Source organism: Callospermophilus lateralis, unplaced genomic scaffold (genome assembly GCF_048772815.1).
Source record: "Callospermophilus lateralis isolate mCalLat2 unplaced genomic scaffold, mCalLat2.hap1 Scaffold_109, whole genome shotgun sequence".
NCBI classification, from domain to species: Eukaryota; Metazoa; Chordata; class Mammalia; order Rodentia; family Sciuridae; genus Callospermophilus; species Callospermophilus lateralis.
This window is the reverse complement of record NW_027511135.1, coordinates 2,158,374-2,181,611: the sequence shown is the minus strand read 5'-3', so window position 1 is coordinate 2,181,611 and position 23,238 is coordinate 2,158,374.

Genomic DNA, 23,238 nt, shown 5'->3' with positions numbered 1-23,238 from the left:
GCTGAGGCTGACTTTGAATGCTAGATCCTCCTGCCTCACCCTCTTGAGAAATTAGGATGACCAATATTTTTATAAGGTAATATTTCCTCCAGACAAAATATCATCATTTCACTATTCAGTGTTTGCTGATGCCTCATCCTCTACCGCCCTACTTGTCTAAGAGCTAGCTGTTTGTATATCTTGCTTTGTTTTTGCTAGTAATGAGAATGATAGGATATGCAGAATTGAAAGAATAGTGAAATTGATTTACTTTGGAAAACAATCAGATTAAACACAGAACAGACTCAGCAGATGAGTGAAGGAGGCAAAAGTAAAATTCAAGAATTAGTAGAATAAAGAGGAAAGAATGAAAGTTTTGTGGAAATCATGGAGGAAAGGATGGGATGTTAGTATGACTTGTTCTGTTTTATGCAATGAATTTTTTTTACTAATTATCATAGGTTTCTAGTACAAATATTCTGGCTATTTCTTTACATGAGACAACACAGGGCTGTGATATCTATTATTTTAAGAGTTTATAAAAAATGAGAGACCATATCTCAGTTGATAAATTATTGTCCAAATTATTTTACCAGAGTGAAAAATTTTTATGAACATTTTTAATACTGGATATGTGTTGAATATCTGATAAAAAATCAAAAGAATGAATAATTTTTTTTCTTCCAGAGACACAATACAATGGAACAAATCCTATGCATACACTATGAAATACCTGCCTAAAAAGTGTTTGTATTTGGGAAAAGAATCCTCTATATATATTTACCTTTTGAGAAACTAGAATGACTTAAATCCAAAGGCAAATTGAATTGAAATGTTTGTAAGAGGATAAGTAAAAATATTACAACTATTTATATGCACTGATTTAATTTACACTGCTTTAATTTGGTATTTATTAGGATGATTATATGTGGCATTAAATTCAAGTTTAAAACTACTTGGAAACACTTGTATAGGTTCATTGTTAATTGTAATTGAAAGCATTTAATTTTTCAGGCATATAAACAGGGAGAAAATGTGAAATGGATATATCTGTTAAATAAATTCATGCAATAAAATTTATATACTCTTGTTATATTTTTTCTGAATTCTTTGTAAGGGTTCATGTTTTCTTATATTTTTTAAATCCTTCTTCTAAGCAGGAAGGATCCCGCAGCTGCTACAGATAAAATTAGCATAACTGGCAAATATTAAAACTGTCACCTAATGGAAGCTTGGGATCACCATTTAGGCCTTCAAGCAATAACCTGCAGTATAATTGTGTAACTCATATATCAATTAATTTTATATTACTGTCACACATGACACTAATAGTTAACACTATTTCTCCATGCTACTATCTTAATTAGTATGTATTTGTGCTGAACATGGATATCTCAAGATCAAGTATATTCTATAAGAAAAATAACTAAGCTATTTTGGTGAAATTTGTTAGAAATGTATATATTTAAGAATAGAAAGTTTGGGTCTTATTTTTAAATCTTTGTAATTAATTGTGCATTTGGGCCAATTACTTAAGTGATATATCAAAAATTAGCTTATTCTAATTTGAACACATGAACATATATTTGTTCTCAGTGATTTACCATAAAATAAATAATTTTATGTAAGTAAATTAAACTTGAAAGGGAGAAAGATGCTCTTGCATTTTCAACAACTCATTATTTTGGGGTGGTGGGAGTGTTGGAGGATTCAGAGAAATGAAGTTGATGTTGACATTGCTCAGCATTTGTGAAGGACTGGAAAAGACAAACACATTTAGATGATCAGAATATCTGGAGAATATCCCAGGAAATGGACTGGCAGGGAAAAGTAGCAAGTGCTATTCAAGAAACAGTAAGGTACAGCAAGAAGAGATATATTAAGGTGAATTTATAAATTTCATCAAAAAAAAAAAACAAAAAAAAATTAGTAGTGATGGGCAGACACCTTACTTTTCAATTGTCCTTTTTCAATCTTTATACTATCTGTTTGTTAGACCAACATTAGAGGATCTTTCTTATCCTTCCACCATTGTGTTTTTCTATAAACCCTGTGGAAAAAATGCAAAAATGTACATATGCAAAATATATCATTGTGAGAAAAATTTTAACTGTCATAATTATATTAAAGTGTCCTTGACCTTAAAAAATGAGTGGAAACACTGATTGATTGTCTTAACATTTCTATAATAATGTTGCCTTTGTGAACACAGATCAGTTGAGGCCACAAAACAAAGTTCTTTGCAGAAACAGAATTTTTTTTCTTTCATCTTTGCATCTCCTGGAGTACTTCCTACCATGCTCTGTACATAGTAATGGAAGCCAAGTACTGCTGTCTGCATGAGTATAGAATGGATAGATCGATGTGTAGATGAAGGGATGGAGGGTGGATGGAAAGCAGGGTGAATGAAGAGACTAGATGGATAAGCTGAGAATTAATTTTTGTAGTACTGGACAATTAAATCCCACAAACATATTAACCTGAATGATCTTTGATTAAAATGCAGCTAAGAAATCAATTATTTTCCATCAAACTCAGAATATGCAGTTTTAAATACTGCCAAGAAGAACTGAAACACAGAGGACAAAGTAGGGAATAGGAACAAAAGCTGACTCAAGAAGATTCTCATGAGTTTAGGAAATCAAAGGGGGTGACTTGTCCCCCAGAGTTTCACATCTCATATTTACTTACTAAATGCATTCCTTTGGTACCTACCACCTCTCAGATCTTGTATTAGGAGTGGAAGATAGAGAAATTCAAAGGTATTCTAACTACAATCTAAGCTACATCACTGCCTAGTGAAAACATAGATATATCGAATAAAATATTATCAGTGGAGTTTTCAACAAAATGCAGTGTTAAGGAAGTAGCACCAACATGACCCAGCTGACTTATGACTATGAGAGCACTGCATTAAACCTGGGTACTTGATAGAAGTTGTGATTATTCTCATTGATTTATTTCCCAAGGTCTCACCCTCATGTCTTCCATCTCAGCATGAGGTTACTTCCATCCTGGTTCCTCCCACATCACTCTATTGAATAATGATAAGTCTGGTTTACTTTTGACATTTGGGAGGAAAAAATTAGGGAATCAGTGATAAGCACAACCTTAAATACATCTCCCTTCATAGTCATCATATTTGGACATTTGATTTCTCACATACATTCTCAGTGATGCTTGTATGGAGTACTTTTCTCAGCATTTTGGTTGAATGATTTAGCATGCCTGAATGACTTGATAATTGAGCATTGATATACACATTGTAACCTTTCAGGATGAATTTCACTTATTTGCTCTCTTAGTGGAGAAAATATGTTTTAAGGCAGGCTAGATTCATTTAGAAATCCATTCACTTTCTAGGACAGTAAAAGTGTTACATTTGAGCTGAATTGGACTTTTCTAAAGCATATAGAAAGGAAACTTTAATTGGAGTGGGTGAGAAAAATGATGGAAAAATTTGTATTAGCATTCGGTCTTTCCTTTTTCAGCTAGGAATATTTTGTTAGGTGAACACTCTACCACTGAGCCACAACCCCAGCCCTCTGAAATATTTTGTTACAACTTCAAAAATTTATGAAATTGAGTAATTTGGCCCATTGAGTGCTAGCTTTGGTTTAGATATGAAGTGTTCCCCCAAAGCTTGGGAGACAATGCAAGAAGTTCAGAGGAGAGATTATGAGGTTATGAGAGTCTTAACCTAATCAGTACACAAATCCACTGATAGGAATTAACTGGGTGGTAACTTGTAGGCAGGTAGTGTGTGGCTGGAGAAAGCAAGTCCATAAGAGTGTGCCTTAGGTTTATATTTTGTCCTTGGTGAGGGGAGCTCTCTTTCTCTGCCTCTTGGTGTCCATGTCCTGACCTGCTTTCCTTCAAAACACTCTTCTATCATGACATTCTGCCACATATTGAGCCTGGGCAATGAAGCTGGCAGTCTAAGGACCGAGAACTCTTAAACCCGGTACACCCAAATAAATTTTTCCTCCTCTAATTGTTCTTATCACATCTTTTGGTCACAGTTTCAAGATAGCTGACTAAAATAGTGCTTAAGGAGAACTACTGAAATGTAAGGGTTGCAATTCTTGTTTGGACAAAAAAAAATTATTGATTGCTTTTGGTTTTTTTTTTCTTTATATACTTAAGTTGCTAGACAGAATGTATTATATTTTTGCAAAGATGTTTTAAGTCCTGAATAGATATTCATGTTATTTTTACTAGATTTAAAAGAGGTCTGAGTTACATTTCCTCAATGCCTGAATCCATTCAATTTTGTTGAAAAAGAGACTGTAGATAAACGGAAAGGATGATTGCTAACATGTACCTTTTTATAATGGGAATGCCAGTCAAACAAGAAAAAATGATTAATGCTTCTATCAATTGTAAATTAATGTTCCCCAACATGTGTGACTTACTTTTCATATATAAACGCACAAACATGGATCACTGATTGTACACACATATTGTAAATGCAGCCCAAACACTGAGAGGAATCATATCGTAGGTTATTTAAAATTACATTTGAGATGTTTAAAAACTTTACATTTTATTAGGAGTCTAATGTTGAAGCCAGTCACCATAAATTAACCTGAATAATTCCCTATAGATACTAAGTAGTAAAAAGTAATTCCATTGCTCAATCCTACTCAGCAAATAGCCCAATTAACTGAACACAGAGTCACAACAGATGCACCCTGACTTAGCAGATCAATTGTTTACTACAATTAATTAATGAAATATATCTAAATGAAGGACTTTAATAATTTAATATTACAATAATCTACAAGTATGTGCCTTCCCAGCATTTGTTAAAAAAAAATAAATTATTGATTCTGGAATGAGTTTTTATGTCTTCTAACAAGAGCTGCTGATGCTTAGAATGTACCATTCACTTATCAACTCAGGTACAATCAAACAAATATGTTATTCAATGAATGAATACATTTTATATTAAATGATTAAGTAAAGATAAATATGATTTACTAATTAATGAGTAAAAATTGAATTAGCTATGTGTGTACACATTTCTTTCATTGCAGTTATATTTGGGAAAAATATAAAAATCCTCTTTATAAAAATAATTTTATTCTCTAAGTATTTATTGAGTAACTACTTCAAACCTAGCACTGTCTTAGGTAATAGATAAGTAATAAAAATAGTCAGAGATCCTTGTTCTCACTGAAGATAAAAAATAAAAAATAACCACAATAAGTTAATTCTATCCTATTTAAGAAGGTGGTAAGTTAGGGCTGCCAGTTAAAATATAAAACTACCAGATTTATTTAAAAATTAAATTTCAGATAGGCAAATAAAATAATTTTTTTACTATAAAGTTGTCCTAATATTGCATATATGTGTAAATTAATATATGAAAATATATCAAATTTATAAGTATATGTATATAATATGTATTTTATCTATTATTTATCTGACACTCAAATTTAAGTGGATATACTCTACTTTTATTTGCTTAATCTAGCAACATCTTGACATATACTATAGAAAAACAGTTAAGTAAAAAATAAAACAGGATTCGAGAAATGGGGTGGGTTATGGTAGGTGGGCAGACAAAGTGAAAATTTATAAAGATTTAAAGAATAAGATTTTCTTAGCCAAAGGGTTATCTAAGAACAAAATTTTCTAGGCACAGGGAGAACTAATACACAGTATTGTGTCTGGTTTCATTGTGAATGTTTAATCTATGACTTCAAATGCAATGTCTGAGATTTAATATATACCCTGCAGCAGAGGTCAGGAAATTTCTTAGGAAGATTGCTTTATCTGGTCAGTGCTGCAATCACATATGTGTGTCCCTATAGAATCATATTTCCCAATGACAAGTGCCTGTAATACCTTATTTTTAAAGAAATACTGATCCCAATGCATCTGAAGGAGAAAGTTGGTGAATTATTTTTTCTCTCTTCCAGAGATTAAACTGGATTCTAACCACAGGTAAAATATTTCTCCCAGTTATGAGGTATATATATGGCTTAGCTTTAATACTTCTCTGAACAAAGTAGCTTAGTTGTCTTACAGTATTTTATCCAGGCTAATGTAGTTTTGTTTAAAATTAGTGGGTTTTTTTTTTCAAAGAAATTTTAGAAATAGTTCTAGTTGGACTAAGGGTTTGTCATAATTGTGTAATTGCATGCCTTAATCAAAATTGGAAAGTTTTAGTGAGTGATAACTCTTATGACCATATACAAATTTAACTAAATTTTAAAATAGGTAGAATTTTATTTAATCCTTAAATTTAGAAAAAAATGACTTTTTATTTAATAAACATAAATTTCTAAAAGACATATGTAATTCAAGTTTTATCAGCTTCTCATTTGTTACACCATAGAAATGCGTATCTATATTTGCAAAATTGAGTATTAAATTTGAAAAAAATATACAAAATTATAGTTCCCCTTTTGAGTGTGAGGATATTAGAATAACTAGTTGCCTAAATTTACCAGATAAATGGATCCCCATTCCCATCTTTTATTTCTGTGTGTAATCACTGCTTTCTGCCTTTTTAGACAATACTTTTAAAGTTTTCTTTATTTTCCTTGAAAGAAGAATTAATGAACATTTTACATAGCACAGTGTACTGTAGCATTAAACAACAACCAAAAGTTTATTTAGCCTTAAGTGGAATTCAATGAGTAATTACCAAACCAATTCAACTCATGGGTGATCTCTACAAGTAATGATGCTCTTGAAAAACAAGATAGATTGGTAACATATTCAATTTCCTCACATAGTTGTAGCAAGAGTGTTATCTGTTAAAAATATTATATAATATAATAACTAAAATATACTAAATTATGAAGCCACAGTGACAAATATATGTGTATGTGAAATAGCCAATCTCAAAGGATTAATAATTCAAATTTGAATATTAGTATATATTCATTTTTTACTGATCCAGCATCAAAGAGTAAAAAAAATCCTGGCAGAATATCTAAAACTAAGATATGTATCCCTGTAATAAGATATCTGTAAAATGATTTAGGTTTCCGTTACTTTATTTTTAGTGTTTTAGGATTTGGTTGGTAATTGGATGACTGTAATTTTTGGCAGAGAGAATCTCTGTTGTATGAGATCATATTCTCTGAAGGATACCCAGTTTCTCTTTTGCACCCTGCTATACTTCTAGAACTTAATTATAATAGATGTTATTATGGTGAATTCTAATCATCTACTTATGTGTTCATATTTACTACCAGATTAATTTAAAAGCTTATGTTATACTTCAGATTTAAAAAAAATGGAGATTTGTTCATCTTAGAGAAACAAGAACTTAATGAATTAAGAGCATTCTTACTCAGAATTTTTTAATATATTAATTGTATAACTTTTCAACTAGTTGATCTGAATCTTACTCACTTTAATTAATATTGGTATGGAAAAGTTCTTTCATGTGCCTTTCCTTGAGTTTTCTCAGCACAAATGGGGTTAATTATGATACCCGTCTTATACAGTTTTTGTTTGTTTGTTTGTTTGTTTAGTACTAGGGATTGAAATCAGGAGTACTTAACCACTGAGCCACATCCCCAGTCCTTTTTGTATTTTATTTAGAGGCAGGGCCTCACTGAGTTGCTCAGGTCCTCACTAAGTTTCCGAGGCTGGCTTTGAACTCATGATCCTCTTGCCTCAGCCTCCCAAGCTGCTGAGATTATAGGTATGCCCCACCATGCCCAGCCCTTTTACAGGTATTGATGGATCATATGTATTATTATACATAAAATAGTTAAAGAAGATCATGATACAAGATGTATATTATTAAGCATTAATGCTTATCATTATCTATTTTATTTATCCTCACAACTTATCACCCAATAAGCAGTTAATAAATATTTTGTAACACAGTAGTGGTTAATAAATACATGAGTAGATGCATAAATGGGTAGATAATGAAAAAAAATCTGACAGAGAAGCATGTGTTATTAAAGTTAAAATATTTTACAAATAAATGTTTTCTGTTTGTTATATGTATCTTAGTTTAAAAATCTACCTAACATACTTAGAACTGAAAGTCCTAGTAAACAATTAATTCTGATCAATGATATTGATCACATTTTGCTAAATGTTACAATATGTTAAATGCTTAAAGTAAATGCTTCAGTTGATATTTCAGGTAAAATCTCAGAAATATCAAATGCAAATCATTGAGCAACTAACATGACAGTTTAAGAGTAATAATTAAAATATGTATTCAGTTTTAAATTGAGAGGGATAATGACATCCATAGCTTCTTTAACATTCTTGTACTATTTGAACTTGTAGATAGAAATATCATCACAGTGAATTCTACTGTCATTAGAACAACATTAGAACAACAACAACAAAATACTTAGCTCCTTAATAATTGTTTTCTTCTTCTGTTCAATGAATATTTTGCACATGATATCTTGGCTATATTTATAAATGTGCTTGAAATATCATTATTAATAACACCTATGGTAAAGATAGTACAGTAACTTTTAGAAATCAATCCTCTGAAATGAAGCAAGCATTTAACACATTGATAAGCAAGGACTTGGATATATATAATCCATCAGTATTATAGAATGTTGCTGTCCTGCATTTTATTAATTTAAAGGGGTCACTCTGTAATTCCAATGAAGCTTTTAGAAATAGTTTAACCAGCTTGTACACAAGATAATGCCAAGGCTAATGTCTACATTTTAATTAAATGCATGATCACAAACTCAGTTGTACCCTGAGTAAGAATATAATACAACACAAGGGTACAGCTTATTTATGCTATACTTGATTGCAAAGTGTTAGCTTGAATGACTAAAAATAACCTATGCCAATCATAATAATAAAACTTGCAAATATTTTCTTCTATATATTACTTTTTTATAATTATTAAATTAATATACCCTTCAGAAGTAATAGACTGGAGAAGGTATTATTTCTAAATATAAGGGTTTAACAAGAAGGCAAAGCATATTCCATGGTGCTGTAAATTATTGCAAGGGACCTTCTCTTGCTTGGAAGCTGTAAATTTCCATGTCCTTTTAATCATTGGCCTCTATGCTGAGATAGTCAGTCAGTATGAGTGGGAAGGCTACAGATTATGAATGTATGTTCTTAACCTCATTTTCTCAGCAAATACTTTACCCAGAAAACAGTAACATCTCCTGGCAGGAAGATAATTGACATCCACCAATACAAAAGGATCCTAGGGCTTTTATTCATTAATTCTTTGTAGACTACATTAAATGCCATTTGGTCACATCTTCCCATTTTACTTGGACTCATGATTGGCAAGGAAAACCTGGAGCCAGGAAGAAAAGCTAAGAACCTCCCTTAGATCTGAGTCTTACTGAGAATCATTTAGGGGTGTAGTTAGGGGTATAGACAAGGAGAGTGGGAGAATTAAAAACTTCTTCTTCTGTTTGCTTTCCCCCTAACTCTGGCTACCCTCCCTCATCCTTCAGACCCAGGTTTAATGTGTACGTTTTTTAAGAGGACGTCTCCTGCCTGAGTACAGCTAGTAAATTTCTCTCACTCTCCATTCATATGTTTTTATAGTGCTCTCTGCTTTATCATTTTTACTAGTATCAATATTCAAATTAAATAATTCAGGGTATAATTTTTGCGTGGCTATGTTCTTTACTAATACACTGATGCTTATAATAGCCAGACATTTTCTGTTATTTCACTGAAAATAAGTCAGCACTCAAAACATTATCTGGTATATGGCAGGGGTGGAATAAAGATTTTTCAGATAAATACATTTATGAGCAAACTTGTTTATTTCTAACCTTAAAATACTCCCAGTTTTCTATACCAAGTTTCAGTGATTACAATAAAAAGAAAATTTATACTGAGAGTTCTTTGTTTTGGAACACTTTGTGGGAAAAATACTCATTGTATCAAACTGCTATAAAGTTATATAATAAAGAAAGATCATCATAAATTGGAAATTCTAATATTTAATAAAGTGCTAAATGTTGATAAAAGTTAATGCTTTTCTTATTAGAAATCTTTAATCAAAGATTAATACCAAAGAGACAACATTCTAAAGCACCGAGATTCTATGTTGATATAGATACGGATTCTTATTCCAGTGTGGTTGGGATTTCAAGAATTTCTTCATGTATGACTCACACCTATTGGGTACTTTGTTAACTTCTTGAATTGATTTTTTGTCAATTAAGTGCAACTTAATTCCTCTTACTCCATTTAAATATTGTCTTCAATATCTTCAAAATTAGGTAAACTTCATTAATCTATGACAAAAAAATGCCCTAGAAACAACTCAGCATTGTTATAATCAACAATTCCAGGACAAGTGAAAAAATCACTAATGGGTATTTTAATAATCTTTTATCTTCATGGTTCTCTTTTAGATATAAAGAAGTATTGAATTCATCAATATAATACCATAATCTCGTTTCCCTATAAGGAAAAGAATCTCTTTTCCTGTAGTAGTTTATAATAAGCCAAATGCATTATTTGAAATTAACACATATGAGATTAGGGTTAAATAAGAACATAAAACTCTAATAAGGAGGGAACATATAGAATAAAGAATATTTTTTTTCTCACCACATGTTAATTATTTCTTTATTTTAATGGAATCTGGAACTGGGAATGGGTAAATTTTTTAAGAGAGATAAGTTAATTCAATTCATGATTCTTCAATAAATGTTTGAGGGTCATCTATATTTGGTAGGAATCAACAAGTTAGAGTTTTTGCTCATCTTTATTAGTCTATTTCATAGGTAGGACACACAGGACTTTGAAATTGAAATGCAATGGCGATGCTTACCTAAGCCTAACAAAATGATATGGAAGTAATATTATTTTAAAAGTGGAAAGAAAATATTCAAAAAAAGAACATGTTATGTTCTTTGGACATATCAATGAAGCTTCTAGTTGATTTTGACAATAGTACTAAATTATTTATCTTCCTATGATAGTTATTTATCTTTCCAAGAAGGTTAATATTTATGAAAATATTAATGTATATTATTAAGTATATAAGGGAGCATGTGCAGAGAGTGGTTGAGGCAGGTTTTCAGTCCTTGAGGCTTTCCTTCCATAGGATACCCACTCCATTTGAAGTTCTGAGTAAGAAATAAAATTAGCCCCAGGATTCTGGACCTCCAGAAAGCAGGCATTTCTAGTCAAGGGTGAATCTTCATGAACAAAATGTAGGAAGAAAGGCAGACATTTTAAAAATGAAAGGCAATGAATATAAAATCATATGACAGAAGAAGCAACATTAATGCAGTAAAAGGAAAATGAATATAAAGCAAATATTATAAATATACTAAAAAGGATAGAGGTGGAAAATATTGCAAAAGCAAACAGGTTTTTTTAAAGCAAGAAGGAGGTGGACATGAAGTTAATAAACAGAAAAAAATTAATAACAAACCCATAAGCTTTGAGAAGACACATTCCTGTCATAAATTGAAAGACAAAGAGATGAGGAGATGAAAAAATATAGAAAGGAAAACAAAAAATATCTGTAGATGTTGCAAAAAGTATATTTTGTTAAAGAATAAAACTAGCAACAATGCATTATTATGTTTAAAATTCTAGCTAAAACTTTAAAAAATAATATATAAGTAGATTACAAGAAATAGAGTATGAAAATAAAATTTTAATCATATAAGAATTTGAAATGGTAATCAGAACTCCACCCACCCCAAATTTTTAAAAAAATTCTCAAGAACTTTTAGATGTGTTTTACTAACATTTTTGGAATAGGTTATGCCTACATTTAAGTAAACTGTGTATTAGAAGTTTTTTTCTTTTTTAAAAGATGGGGGATTTTCTACCTTTTAATCTACACCATGTACAGAACTAAACCATTGTAGGCAATAGCAGAAAGAAAAATTATATTTCTATTTGGTTTATGAATATAATTATAAAAATCCTAAATTTTTATTAACTAAACCAACAGTGTATTAAAATATGATATATTTAAGTAGAATTTACTTCACAATTATTTAATGTCAGAAAAATCCACCAATGCAGTTATTTATACTAATTATTTACAATAATAAAATCATATTATCACTTGGAATAATCTAAAATATTTCATAATATGCAATATATTTAAATAATAAAACAGTTTATAGATATGTGGTCCTGGGTTCAAGCTCTAGCCCAAACATAATTTGGAAGTTTTAGTATACTGATCTGGCCATTGTTTTTGTATTAAAACTGCTGTTTTAATTGTTCCATCTTACAATATTTTATATATACCTCCCAACTAAATTTTCTCATTAATTTAAAACTTTTTTTCAGCTGATCATTTCAAGTTTTATTTAGTGTATAACTTAAATGTCCATGAATATGAAGATGTCCCTTCTTAATCATGTCATGTCTATTTACTTTGTCAGAATGTTAAATGTGGAAGTTTTTTTTTCTTTTACAATGCCTTTGACTTTTCATAACCAAGTTATAATTCATTTTCTAAAATCTTAATTATGGTATTGACTTTGGCTTAGGAAAGTTGTTAAATTCATCAAAGAAGCAGACTATTCCCAGATATCTGAAATAACTACTTTAAAATTTTATCTTTTTTTTTCAACTTTATCTTCATGGCCTGTAATGCCTTTCTAAGGAAATAGATAATTTGTTTCAAAAGAATCAATATAGAACATGCTATCCTATGATGTAAAGTATCAATAATTTTTACATAGAAAAATAGAAAAATAAAGTTGCTCTGCCAAACATTTATCTTATAATGAATAAGGCCTTTATCATGCAAGAAATAAAAGATCCTCTGTATAGATAGAGATAATGGCTACTGCAAAGTTCCTACATTAGAAAGTCAAATTTAATAACCCCCCTGACCATATCTCAACTTCATAGTGAGATCTTAAATTTTCAATATTCTATCTGGGAAACAAATACCAATTACAGAACTTCTCTTTAAACCTGATTCTAATAAAACATAGACAAGTGATTGACATAAAAACACCTGATGATGGAGGAAGTTTCGGATAAGTGAAGAGTTCATATGCTTTTTAGAAGAAAACATTTGTTAAGATCTTCAAAGCTGAATAGGGTCCAGCATACATTTCTCATAGCAAAATCAACAATAGATCAAACATTTGCTATATGCTTAGTGCTTGAGTTTGTTTGAAGCCAAAACTGGATGATTCATTCAATTTTGCTAAAAGGTCAGTCATATTAGTTAACTGAATAATTTTTCATTATTAAATCAGTTGCTTGTCATTTGTAAAGATTAATTATCAACCCAAATGCCCCTTTGCCTTTACAGGTCATTTTCATGCTTCTTTTCACAGTTCTCAGCAACAAGAATAAAATAGAAGTGGTACTTAGCAAAACAAACTGATGAGATTCCAGTTGATGTAAAGCCTGTCACAAAGAACATATTCCAAGACTCTTTCACGGTCTTGTGTTTTGAGACATGTATAGTATTTTGCAGAGATTATATTATTAGTGGGATAATTTTCTGAACACCCATTATCCACAATAGTTGTGCATGTGTGCGTGTGTCATTCTGCCTTAGTTTAAATTACTTGTCTTTGTGTGCAAAGCTATCACATGAAATTCTCTTTCCTGGCACAGTTCAACAGGCAAAGAAAAAAACAGGTTAACCTGTAAACCACTGAGAGGCATCCATTGCATATCTGTCCCTCTTGTCCCCAAGCATTCACCCAGAGAAATAGGAATTTCCTGAAGCATTCACAGTTATTCTTATTTGACGAGTCTGGAATTCTTTATGTTTTTTCTCCTTAAAAATCAAAGGAATCCTACAGATGCTGACATTAACCATACTGATTGGAATTATGATTATGTCAGAAAAAATATATAACTCCTTTGGGCTCTGTAAGAAGCTGACAGCATTCCCATAAAATATTAACTACTGACAATAAAATCCCTTCACAAGGAGTTAGAGGTTAGTAGAAAGAATCTGGAAGCCCTCAACAATGAATTTTGATTAACTGGGTGAGTTCAATTCCCTTGTTCTAGATGTTTTCAGGCTTCACATAGATGGATTAAAATGCATGGAAATCACTAGAGTATTCTCATTTGGCAAATGTTTGGAAGGTATAAAAGATGTGAACGGTCTCTTCCCAAAAGAATATATGAATAATAAATTGGCAATATTATATTTGACAGAAATAAAGAAGGTGAATCAATATCTGTTTCACTAACTTTCAGCAAAGCCAAGAGGTTTGTAACTGGCTGACCTGCCCCAAGGTGTGCACAGAACAATCTTTCCTTTCCTAAAACACAGCAGTTAAGTCTTTCAGGAATACTGCTTCCTATTTTGATGCATTCTAAAATAAGGTTTGCTCAGGAATATTTGAATTAGGATTTATTTTATAGTTATTCATCTAAATGAGAAATTTAGATACCTATGTGAAAGTTTGCTGGTATGAAAAATCAAAACACAGCTTGAAATGAAATGGATTAGCAATGCAAAAATAAAATTAGATTTCCCAGGAAATATGCATACCAAATAAAGCAGTCAAAACATCAGATGAGGATTAGAGTCCCTTACTTTGATATTTTGAAAGGCATTAAATTAATTTCAATTGGACAGTAGTTTATTATTGCTTTGGTTTTACAATTGAATTCCAAGACGTAACAGTAATAAATTTGTATTAATATGGTACTATTTGCTAAATGGTCAGGGTTAGTCCTGATATGCCTAGGCAGACCTGCCTGTCAGGAAAGAAACTTATTTCTGGAATAGAACTCAAGAATATGCTAGATTTTAATAACTATTTTCCCCTTAACAGAGTGGGAATGGACATCTTGGATAAATGTTTCTGAATTTGATGTAAAGTTTACCATTAAACCTAGCCCTAAAACTCATGGTCTCTAATCCCACTGTCTTTGAGGAATTAACTATAACCCTATTAAATGAACTTAAGATGCCCTGAAAATTCTGATTTTCACATAATACCATAAAACTCAATAAATTTAATCTTTTAATTTTTAATATATAGATTATTGTATTATCATAGTTAAGCATTTTGTTAACTATAAAATGTTTATGTTTATATACTGAGGCCTAGGAAATTATTTTCTTGACATTTCTTCAAAATTATTATTTGTCATATGTATACTCAATATTTATTAATTTAATGGTTAGTGTGATAAATTTATTATATATATATATATATATATATATATATATATATATATATATGCATACAAATATACATGTACATATGTATGTATAGTGACTTTTTAAAAATTTGTGTTCATATAAGGTAGGTAAAGAGGTCAGTATATTATGATAATTGTGCAATAAAAACTGTTATTTGGTGTGTGAGTTCATGTAAGAGTTATTAAAATATAATATAAAACAAAATTGTCTTAAAATACTACCATGAAAGAAAATCATTATAGTAATGAAGAAAGAGACAAATAGGTCATGGAGCAGAGTAGAATAGTATAGAGGCTCAAATATTTAGATTATATAAAAGGGTATCTCTAATCATTTGGAAAAACACCAGTATTATTTTATGTTGCAGCCTCAGTTAGCTAGTTAGTCATTAAGTAAAAACAAAAAGGACCATGCTTTACTTCAAAAAAAGAAAAACAACAAATGATTCAAAAAATTCATAACAATATGAAAAACTTGAAGTTTTAGGAAAAAAAACAGCATGCTAGGTTTTCAAAATTTATCAGAAAGAAGGGGACATTCTAAGTCTAATTTTAAAAATGGAAAAAGTAAATTAAAGGACAGACTAAATTGCCTACAGTGAACGTCAATATATATTTAGTTAATATATAAGGAATGGATTTATTATTTTAATTTCAATTTTATTACTATAGAGATATTTTATTATTACATGTATAAATAAAATAATTGAAATTTAAAAACTAAAACAATAATCATAGTGTGTTTCCCATGGCAACAACAAGTAGCAAGAATATATGCTTCTATTTATTATATCAATACTAACATCCTTGGTGATTATTAGTTACCCATCCAAATAATGTATGACATAAAAAGAAAAATCTCCTTGACTTAAAATCTGTCAGTTTTACCAAGTGGTTTCATTTCTTTGGACTGATAGGAACATTATATTCTGGAAAGCCTGAGCTCCGCTTACCACATAACAAGTTAAATGATTATGAAAGGTCATAAGGTCATGATGTAATATAAAAAATATATTTCTACTTTAATTGCCAAATACTCAATTTCAATTGTGCCTGCTTGATTTAGGTTAATGTTTTGTCAAGTTTTGCAGATGAGTGTTTTGTACATTCTCAGGTAATCTTCAAAAAAAATTTTTAAGTGTATGTGCATGTTTCAAAGGTTCAGTATATTTACCAAGGCCAATAAAGAAAATAAAAACCAAAAAAAACTTCTCAAACATAACTATCAGTGAAAACTGTATACATCTCTAGAGCAGCTGTCAATGAATGTCATATATAAGCTCAAGTTTTTGCTTTATTTAAAAAATCATTGTTAAGTATATCCATTTAAATGAATTGATAAAAATTCATGGAGCTATAAAAAGGCATCTCTAGCAATATGGAGACAAAAGGTTAATAGTGAACACAAGTAAAAGAAACCATTATCTAAGAGGTCTGAAGTATGTCTTTCTGAGTAAACAGTTTGAATGCATACATATGGATATGTCATATTTGATGTAGTTCGAGTTAGATATATATTCCAATTCTTAAATTCATGGAGCAGTACATGTTTGCAAGGTTAAGAAAGCAACTATGATTATCCTAATTTAAAAGTTTAAGGTTATTTATAGGATAATGCAAGGAAATGAAATTTATTATCCTGCAAAGTATGCAACAAACCATTAAATATAGTGATAAAATCACGATCACAATTTTATTATTTATTTATTTATTTTTAAAGATCTTTATTTTATTTATTTATTTTTATGTGGTGCTAAAGATCGAACTCAGTGCCTCTTGCATGCAAGGCAAGCGCTCTACCACTGAGCTACAACCCCAGCCCGATTTATTCTTAACAACTGATTAAGCCGTAATTCAAAAATTTCTAACACCACACATGACTAACTCGTAAGCGATCAAGGCATTCGATGAAAATTAAAAGCAGGCATATCATAAAGTGTTGATGATCTACACCTGCATTACACATCTGTTCAAGTTCAATTTGTAGGCAAAATAAACTAATCATTTGTCCATCATTTTGTAATGTTACCTAAAATATTTCTTAATCCTTGTTTTCTTTTTTAAAAGCCAGTTCATAAGTAGAAAAAGTTAAAAAGAAAAATCTAAAATTGGAAAAATGTTGAAAAATTCCTTTGAAATAGATTGCATATAAATAATAATAAGCAATGTTAATAATGTGGTCCTATTTTTCACTACATAACATTTTTAGGAGTTAATATTTAAAATGTATTATCTATAACAGATTTCTTATTTTAATAAGTCTCAGATACATTTAATTGACAGAGATAATAAGAGCTCAAAACATCATTTGTAATTCTCAGGGAAGATATGCCTTCTTAAGAGAGACATTCATACATTTATATAAACATAAATAATTTAGAAAGTAACATATAGCTTCCAATTCTATAGAGGAAGAAACAAAACAACAACAACAACACAAGTGTTTTGTTTGTTTGTTTTCCTTCTTGCAAAGACATGAGTGGGAAAGGTGCCAGTTAGAAAGTGGGGGTTGAACAAATCTCTCCCACCAACAAGTTTGTGTGAATGAACATAGAAATGGCTCCTTAAAATAAAACAACCACTTAAAGCTTCCAAAGATGTCTCATTAAGTATTTGAATTTTGGTAGGAACAAATATAACAGGTTTTCTTTCATTTCTGTTATTTATAATCAAAACTGCTTTCAAAGAAGGGTGAATCTCCCATCAATCATCTTAATAAGATATGATGTTCAGATTTGGAAAAACCAGTTGAGAAGTGGTAATCTGCTTGGCATGCCAGAAGGGAGAAATTTGGGGTGAATACAATCTTGGATTGAGATTCTAGCAGAGGCTATTTGTAAAGAAAAGCAAAGGTCAATGACACTGTGATCTCAAAAGTTCCAAAAGACATTTACTATTTACCAAGCTCATGAACATTTGTGTGAATTTTAGTATTTAATATTTTAAAAGGAGACTTCCTTCATATCAGACATTTTGTGATGTGAATGAAGCACTATTCCAAGAATAAACCTATGCCACTTCTATCCTTCTCCTGGGACTGGTGAAATTGTTAAGAGTTGGTGGTCTATCTAGCCATATCTTGAAAGGTTCAAAGTAAAATTATATAGATAACAACAAGAAAACAACTTCCCTCCTACTCCCATAACCCCAACAAATTTGCCGCAGTCCGGCTGCAGCAAAATAACAGAGGGGTGACGAACAGGGACGAGCAGATTTGCTCCCATCCTATAACGAAAAGTATTCAGTAATAGCCTTTGCTGCAACTTTTTTCCTGATAATCCTTCTTCTTCTGAACTTTCTTTTTTCTGACTAGAGTTTCTGGGCTTTTATCAACACATGCCCTAACTATTCTTGGTTCCATTGGGGTGCCTCCTTTTTTCAACAATTTACTTAACACCTCTTCCATATTTTCGTCACAAAGACAATACAACATTTCAAGACAAAACAACACACAAACATACTGTATCAGGAGTGGGAGCCTTTTCAAGCTGGATATTTCCTATTTCTTCTTTTAGAGTCTCTATTTCCTGTTTCAAATCCTGAACAGTTTTCTCCTTATTAGCAACTTTGAGAACTTCAGCTTCCAGAAGCTCTTCCACAGACTTGATCTCTCCATTGATTATTTTACAGAATATTTCAATATTCCTTATGATTGGGAAAGAATGCCAAGATGGTGTATGCTTTTGGCAAGATGCTTTGGCTGTGCAGTCATTGAGGATACCTGGCACCAAGGATTTGGGGGCCAACAGAGGTGAGGCAAAGAATCTCACCCCCCACACACACTGGTGCATAGGCCTATCCACAAGTATGGCTATATGCTGGACCAGTAGTCAGTGATGGGTATGATCCAATTGCAGTGGTACCAACCTAAGACAGGAGGCTGACGCCTAGAGGTCAGTTCATCTGATGACGGGAAAGTACCGTATGTTGAATTGGACAACCTAACAGACAGAGACACGGTCCCTAAGCCACATTGCTTGTTGCTTAATTAAACAGAAGGGGGGAGATGCTAAGAGCCATAGCCAAGTAGTAATGATGCATGGCATTTTTGGTTGAAAGGTGACGCCAGGAAGCCATTGAGATGATATGATTATGTTAAGATGTGCATTCAAATGGATATTAGACCCCTGCTGTCCACCCTAGCCTGCTTTGGGACTCCTGGAGAATTCCCATTTGTTGGGGAAGTGCGGTAGGAGGGAATTCCAGAGAAGGGATTTGCTATTGGTGTGGGCCCAGGAGAACGCTGCGTGTGGGGGTCGACATATTTCCAGGGAAGCATACAGGGCATTGGCAGGAGTTTCAAAATAAAGTTTGTTCCTGTTTGAGTGGCTCGTGATTTTGTGCCCAGCCAGACTGCGGCACAAATTAAGCCTGGATTTAAAACACACATTAATTTGAAAATATAAGACATGCTTTTTGAATTAATAATTGAATAAAATATGAAGAAAAATTGCTTTAACAGAAATTGGCAAAATTAAAGATCATCCTGTATTAATCAATCCTGAAATTCAAAGTTACTAATGATAACCATGGATTTTAATATATACTAAGATCAGATAAAGTAAAACAAGACATAGATATCAGTAGTAGGACACACCCAGGTGTCTTAAGTGAAGGTGCTATGTAAATGCAAAGACAATTACCTAAAGTGCTTTATTTTTTCATCCACCAGAGAATACGTTTAAACCATGTAGAAACAGATACCGCATATGAAGAATGTCTTCTAGTGATAAATGGTTTTCATTTTATGCAAACTTCTTGAATTACATTTGGTGTGTTTACAAATATATAGCAAGCTTCTTAGATACTGGCAAAAGAAAAGTACAGCCTATTAAAAATTTTTTCATTTATATAAAATGTACAAATGACTGCTCAGAAATGTAATAACTTTATTTTAGTAATTCCATAGTCTCCAAGTTTCAAAGTACAGCTAGAAGGGATCTCAAAAGAATGATTTGATCCAGTATTAAAGAAAAAATATTGTTTAAAATATTCCAACAGTAGGATGCCTATTTCTTCTAGTGTATTTGTGCTTATTCAGAACTAGAGATCCACCACTAACCATATTTCACCTGCTAACCATCAAAGTGTCTATATGTAATACAAGGATTATTCCCAGATGCTATTTCTCAAAGTTAAACATATATTCTTTGGCTCTTTTTTCATAGAATCAAGTTATGGAGACCTGGATTAGTTTTGCTACTTTTCTTCAGAGACATGAGATTTCTTCTATGAATTTTTATATGAAAACCCAGAGTATCCCAAACTGATAGATAGTAACCCAAGTTGCATGATCAGGAGCTTTCAATGCCACAGTGTTCAATTAAAGAAAAGTTTTTCTCCAGGCTTCTTTATTCCTTATTGTTCTGTCCCCTGAAGGTCAGAGAGGTGTTTGCCTTTGGGCACTCCTTTGGGACTTCTCAAGAAAATGGTTTCAAATGGAAATGAAGAGGCCTAATCTGTGCCTTTGAAGTAAAGTGCTTTGTAAAAGCTGTGGCTGAATCAGACTCTTGGCCCTGTGTGTGGCTGTGAATTACATTCTCAGCACCCCAGGAAACCCAAGAAAAATCCCATGTGTCCATCCCAATCTAAAAGAATGAAAAAGAAGTGTACTATTGGATGAAGTCTCTTGCCTTCCTCTGGTCAGGCTCCTGACCCCTATGAAGTCAGAACAGGGATCCTCTGGGTCAAATGAGTTGTTGCAAGCCCTCCAGTAACTAGCACACAGGAGTTTGGGTTTTTTCATGAGTCCAGTACACATAAAGAATCTACCCCTGGCAGGCAGGAGGCCTCTAATTCGAGAAGAAAAGCAGTTATAACTACAGGCCCATTTTATCTATCCTGTTTCTCAGGAAGGGTGTCCAGGCCACCATGACATTTGGCATATGATGGGCATGAGAGCTTTCTTTTCACACCATCTAAGACTGCTCACCCTATAGAAACCCCCAGCCAGAATGTTATGATGAGTGTCTGTATGGAAGAAGATGAGGGCCATGTGGGAGTGTTTTTGTTAGAATAGTGGTCTTTTGTGTGGTGGTTGGAAAAAATGACTGGGTCCACCTCAGCTTGAATTCTGGTGTGATGCCATTAGAGACTGAGTACTGGAACTGATCTCAGAGAACTATTGCCATGAATTGTGTTGGGATTTTAGAAGGCCAGGCATTAGGGGAGCCTTTGGAAACTGAGATCTAGGCCGAGGGTGGCTTTCTCCACAGCACTGGGAATCTCAGCCAGGATTTCACATGATTTTGCTGTGAAAGCCTTCTCAGCTATAGTTGAGAGCCAAAACTCACAGGAACCTCATGTTTTAGACCCCAATGGGCCTGGATTCCTGTGACCTTTCGCCACTCTTTGGGAACCTTGCCTGCATGCGATCTCCAGAGCTTTTACTGAAAGGAGATTCCTCAACACTCAATGGCTCCTGAATGAAGTAAAACCCACAGTGTCAACTTCTTCATTCTTGAAATATGGCTAGGCCAATACCATGAAGTTTTTGAGAATCCCAAGACCAGAAATCCCTGGAGAACCTTTAGATCTCTGGTTGCTCATCATGACTGAACCAGCGAGTGCCATTTTTGACTGAGTGGAATTCATGACCTTGGTGAAGAACAGAGAGGCCAGTGAGTAGGAGCCTGCAGGGAACTGCGCCAGGAGCAATGGGGTGCAGGTGTGTGGTCCAAAATCTGTGGTGGGCCCCTGGGCTTCTGTCATTGGCTTCCAAATGACATGTGACTGACAAGGTGCAGCCAGGAGACCCGAAAATATAAAGGCATGTTGTTGTGGGGAGAGGATTTGGTGCGATTCTCAGAAATAAGTTGCTACGCTCAAGTGGGAAAGATATATGGGGTAGCAGCCCAGTTTGTGTTTTTGCCTTCAGACCCTGACTCACACCATGTGGCAGATCTCCCTCCAGCACTGTGTCCTGGTTGACCTTTTTGTATTTCAAAAACAAACACCAATTTTCCAGGGAAGCTGTAAGATATGCCATTAAAACTGGGCAGTGAGCCAAAGGCTTCACAATGCACCCAGGGAGACATTCATACCACAATGGCCACAGTCACTTGCATAGAGAGGATTCAGCTCTGCTGCCTCCTGTTCCTATTGGAAAATATGAACCCATGTCCTCCTCTTCACATAGCTTCAGACCAGGCTTTCATGATCTCACTACAAAGGAATCTAAAAGAAAGCTATATTTCTAGTAAACGAATGTCAGAGGCAGATAATCAAGAAGTCATTAGGCCAGCAGGGTTCCATGTTTGTGGAATGTTTACCCTGTCCTCAACTTTTGAGATCTCTTCTGCCACACCCAGGTTTGTGAGCTCCTCAGAATTTCCAATTCCAGATATGTATTCACAGATTTTTTTCCTCTTCTTTTCTCATTGTGTCTTCTTTAGGGTGATAGTAATGTCCAGACATTGTGGTGGATGACAGTGGAAGATTTTTATGTGCCACGTGTTCCCATATGTATTAGACTCATTTTCCATTTTGCCATTTGAAATATTGAATCTCTGACACTAACCCATAACTTTCTAGGCTCTGACTACTTACCCTAACATCAATAAAAATAATCCTAAAGGAATAGAAGTAGAGGCATTTGATAGGAGGCATGGTGTATACTTGGCCTTGCCTTTTGCTTCATCAGAGATACATATTATAAAACCTGTGACACATTTTTCTCCTTTTACTTCTCCAAGAATTTTCAAAGTCAACAAATATGTAACTTCCTGACTCCCTGTCTCTGTCGCCTGGGTCACAATGTATATTTTTATATACATATATATAATCCTACTGCCATCACAGTTATATTTTTGAGAGTATTCTCACTTTGGTAAATACAAATTTCATAAAGAGATCACTGCCCCCCAATACACTGAGGTAACTGAAAATTCAAGCTGTCGTGAGCTTTATACTTCAACAAGTTTAGACATGAAACAATGTAGAGGAAAATGAATATTTGGAGTACATATGTGAAGGATATATATATATCCCCTTATGAATTTCGATTGGCATACATACTATTATATTTTAATGTATTAAATATATATATATATATATATATATATATATTTAGTATGAATTTGCAAACATGAACTATGTGTGTCATATACTTATACTACCTTGATTCTTTCATGTCCATCTGTGTGGATTTAT